This window comes from Vombatus ursinus, unplaced genomic scaffold (genome assembly GCF_900497805.2).
Source record: "Vombatus ursinus unplaced genomic scaffold, bare-nosed wombat genome assembly UNPS02014791.1, whole genome shotgun sequence".
Lineage (NCBI taxonomy): Eukaryota > Metazoa > Chordata > Mammalia > Diprotodontia > Vombatidae > Vombatus > Vombatus ursinus.
The window spans coordinates 8,711,844-8,716,840 of record NW_020954569.1 but is presented as its reverse complement, the minus strand read 5'-3'; the positions used below and the strand labels follow the sequence as shown (position 1 = coordinate 8,716,840).

At 39.8% G+C, this 4,997-nt stretch overlaps 1 pseudogene; it reads right to left on the bottom strand.

Moving 5' to 3' along the window:
• Positions 1 to 698: 698 nt before the first annotated feature.
• Positions 699 to 1,641, bottom strand: LOC114048083 (annotated as a pseudogene).
• Positions 1,642 to 4,997: the final 3,356 nt, after the last annotated feature.

Here is a 4,997-nt window from a genome sequence, read left to right as displayed (position 1 = left end):
TTTTAACTTTGTTAGCACATTCTTTGTGGCTAATAAGCTTTTTATTTTTATTTTCCAAATGAACAAGTATTTATTAAGGAGCTTACTATGTGCTAGACACTGTTCTAAGGACTTTGGATACAAGGAAAGGTAAAGGATAGCTTCTGTCCTCAAATGAGCTCACAATCTAATGGGAGAGAGAATATGCTAACAACTATGTACAAATAAAACAGAAACAGGAATAAATTGGGGGATAATCTCAGAGGGAAGGCAGAAGCATGAACTTGTATCTATTTCTATTAAAATAATATATTAAGGATAAAATCCAGAAAGACAACTAGCATTCTTACTATCCTAACCATAATTTTAACAAAACCGTAGTTTAAAACCCAATGGCATCAATTCCTACCCACCTACCTTTCTTCATGACATGCTTTTTCAATGCCATTTTCTTCAACTGATACTGAGTTTCATCTTGTCATTTAAATAAGGATTCTGAAGCTTAAAGTCTTTCTATATATAGTCCAATAGTGCCTAAACCTGGAGTCAGCCAGCAAAATCTAAAGAGGATAGTTACCCTCTGCATGTAAGACATGCCTTCACTCATATAAACCAATCAACCACAATGGTCACATAATAGAAATACTAAAAAGGCAGGAAAAGTGATAGTGAGCCCTGGAAAGAGTACTTTTTCTAGAGGGAAAAATTAACTGCCCAGATTATGAGTGGAATTTAGGTACCCCACTTGGATCTAAGAATTGTATTTGAGCATCTCTGGCCTGCTGATAATCATAGTTCTCTTCTGACTTGCTGTGGGTCAGCTGCATGTTCAAGGAGTAGTGTGGGAGATATTCCACCATGTGGGAGGCATTACAACTCATAGTAGTCTGTGGTTTCATGGAATAGACCTCACTAGTATTATATCCAAAGGTAGCCCCTAAGTCACTAGCAGGGTAGGGGTGTTGAAACATCTGGTGCTGATAGTTGCCTTCTCCAACATTCTGGAACTGGTTATTTCAAGTATGCTTGCCCCATATTGGAAGGTTTCCAGAAGGGTTCATCATATAGTCTTGGTGAGATGGTGAGTAGAAGCTTATGTAGTCCCCAACAGCTGATCCATTCTTAATCATACCCATACTGTTGCCATTCTTTGACTGCATGATGTCTTTCTGCCATCTCTTTGACTTCATTCTCTGGTTCTGAAACCGGGTTTTGACTTGTTTGTCAGCAAGGTTCAAATTCTCAGCCACATTTTGGATCTGCTGTGTGGACTGAGGTACTTTTGTTCCAGGAATCTACTGTTTGATACATTTAATTGAGCCTGAGAGAACACTGTCCTCATCTTAGGTTTTTTGACCAGACTCTGATCTTTTCCCTGATGGATTTTGTGTTTGTTCTGAAAGGAAAGGTTATTTGAAATTGGGCTAGTGGCAGAGTCACAAATATCTTGAATAAACATATCTATGGATGAAGGAGGAGCAGGAGAAATTGCTGTGCTGCTTGGGTGGAGTTTTTCTGGACTTTGTATTTGGAAATTACAGTAAAGGCTTGGGGAGGTAAATGCTCTGGATGGGACACAGAAATCCAGGTGTTGTAAAGGCAGCTGGCATCACCTACGGGCCGGCAGGACTGGCATTGCTATGAGTGAGAACTGGGGATTATATTTTAGGGAAGATGCTCGAAGAAAGGGGTCCAACCTGGGCAGTTGCAGTAAGTCTGGGAGCAAAAGCCTTGAATGTATGGTTGGCAAAGTGCTTTGCAAAGCATGAAATGCTCCACAAATGCAAAATAATCTTCTGAAACAGAGACTCAAAAATGACGAAAACCATGCCTGACATATGAATACCAGCCTAAACAGGAGGGTGTCAAGCTTTACATTTTTTTAACAATATTTTATTTATTTGAATAACCAAGACCCACCTTCTCACTCTCCTTCCCAAACTCCTCTCCTCCAATTGAGAATATAAGAAAAAATAAAAATTTTTACAAGAATATATAGTCAATCAAAAAAAAATACATATTGGTCATGCTCCCTAAAACACTTTCTAATTCTGCATTATGAGTTCTTCACCTCTTAATCAAGAAGTGGGTAGCACATTTCCTCATTAGTCTTCTATGCAGTATATTGCTATATATTAGCAATATACTTGGTTTGCCATTGTGCAGATAAGAGTTCAGCATAATAGTTAGTATTCCATCATGTTTACATACCATAACTTGTTCATTTGTTTTAATGGGGTATGGGCCCAAGCTGAGACCTTTGCCCCTCTCCTCAAAAAGAATTTGGGTCCCATTTCTCTACTGCTACAGAAAACCTTAAACTTTCTTTGACCACTCTCTAGGCTCAAATGGTTGCCAGAGGCTATACTCCATTCAACTTGCCTTTCCTTAATTGCTTATTCTTATTATGATATCTCCTTATCTCTCTAAGAAGCTTGTCTTTGAAATCCTAATAAAAAAGCCTAGTCTTTCATTCCTTCTTGGATCTTATCAGCATCTTCCTTCCAGTTTTTTCTTACCCTAACAAGAGATTAGCCCTTCATTGTCTTTTGGGTCACCCTATCCAGACACTCCCACTTTCCCTTAAACTCCTCCGCCAGTTACCCAGACCCTCTTCCCAGCCCATCCTCTGGTCACTCAAAATTACTTGGGTGTGTATAAGATCTACTCTGACCGCATTGAAATGCTGAGATTTCCTCATGCCCACTTGTCCTTACAGATGTCCCTGATGTTCGGATTCCTTAAGAGTCAGGCCTGTATGGTCCATGTCTAATAAAACTTTTTCTCTGGCTGAGAGATTTGAGTCAAATTCATTCGAGCAGGGCCCACCGTTTGGTGATTGTAGGGTCCCAGAACCCTAAGAATCTAGACCTCATCAGTTTTACAATTTATTGGCACTTCTCTCAGATCACCATTATTTGTCATCTTAGATAGATAGAATTAAAAATTATTTCTCTTGGTAATCTGTGTCCTGGACTCAGAAATCTCCCCCCTCCCCAGCCTTTTGACCAAAGTTCTTCAGAAGGACATCTCTGATAATAAGATAGCTTTGAATCTTCTTATCTTGGTCAAACTCCAATCCAGACCTGAATTGATTTTTATTCCATTCAGGTTTTGGTGGAGACAGACTCCCAGGACTGGGGGTGGTATTTCCTTTGATAGTAGGTGATATAGATCCCCCTGGAAAGCACATACTCAATACCTCATTTTAATATATAACCCACCTCCTAGTATGTCGACCAATGATGATTGAATGGCACCTCTTGGGAACACCTACTGTTTGAAGGGCATATAAAGCTATACCCCAAAATCCCAAACTGAGTCAGTTATGAACTGGCCCCCTTGGGGTGGAGGTCTAGTTTTGGACTGAACTCTCATGCAATGCATGTCAAGCCACCTTGAGAAATTAAGCCATGGACACATATACCCTAATTTTGTTTTTCTCTTTTTTAGAGCAGACTCTGTTTCAAATTGGGGTTAATGGAGTTCATTGGGTTTGTGGGGTTTGGGGTTCACAATAGAGACAATGAAAAGTGATTTTTCTTAGTAATCATTATCTTAGAGATTCAGAGTTTCCCCTACCCCCTTTCTTCCAAAATTCAATTTCTTCTTCAGAAGGGCATTAAGATCTAATCTAAATGGGTCATTCTTGCTCATTGTGTTGCCTAGACAGGGTTGATTCCCCCTTTTGTAAAGACAAGTGATATGGAAATTGATGTCTCTTTGACCATGATTTAGGAAACCTAAGTCACATACCCCAACACCCTCATTTTATTATTGCCCACCTCCAGGTGTTGATGAAGGGCATATAACTGTGTATCCCCAACCCTCAAATCAAGCTAGTTATGAACTGGTTCCCTTGGGAGGACCCAGTTCTGGACTGCAACTCCTATGCAATGCATGTGTGTTGCCACCTTGAGAGAAATTAAAAACATGGAAAATAGATAGATAGATAGATAGATAGATACAGAGAGACAGAGAGACAGAGAGACAGAGAGAGGACATCATTAGAGTTGGTTTGTTTGGGATTAATCCCTCCCTTAATCTATGCTTCCTAGAATTCCTCCTCCTTTTTCTCCTGTTTCCCCCTGGGATGAAATGTCTTTCTTTCTGTGCTTCTTTCCACATAGGGTATCATACCCTTACCTGTTAGTACTCTGCCTAAATGGAATGTAAATTTTAATCTCTGAAACTTTTCTTTTTTCTTTTAAAGCAGCCTCAACCCTAAATCACTGGCTTTCATTGGTTGATCAACAATTGACCCCTGGCCAAGTCCTGCTTGGTCATTGTTTGAGCCTGAATTGTCTCAGAATGAATGTAAATAGTAATTGTTTCTGTTTTGGCCAAAAACTCTGAAGGTGTTCCTCTCCAGATACATTTTTTTTGACTGGGTAAAGAGGCCATTTTCTGGCTAATTTCCCTTCTTCCTTCCTCTACCAGAATGAAGGACAAACAGCTAGCAGCAGCAAGCAACCTACTCTTCCTAGGTGGCAGAGTTCTCCAACTCAAGTGTATTGCTGGCCTCACCCTACCCTCCTCAGCTCAATGTACAGATCTCTCTCTCTCTCTGTCTCTTCTATGTCACTCTGTGTCTGTGTTTCTGTGGGTCTGTGTGTCTGTGTGTCTGTCTTTCTATGCCCCTCCCCCTTTGCTGAGCTAGACCACAAAACAAAAGACAAAAAAAAATTTTTTTTTCCAGATCTCCCTATCAGTATTTGGTTTGGTGCATTTTCTATATCTGCTTGAAGGAATTTGTGACTGGGAGATCACCATACTTTGTCCTGTGACTGTTCTACTTTGGCTTTGCCTCCCAACCTGCTGCTATTTGTAATCTTAAAGGGTTATATGGGTTAAGGGGAGAATTAAAGGATTAAGAGGTTCCATAATCAGTAAAAGTTGAAAGCAAGGTTTGAACCTAATTCTTCCTGGTGTCAATGCCTGCTCTCTATACCTTTTAATTCTTATTTATCTTTTCTCTTTTCATTAGTCACAAAAAATTCCAAGTTTACCTTTGGCTG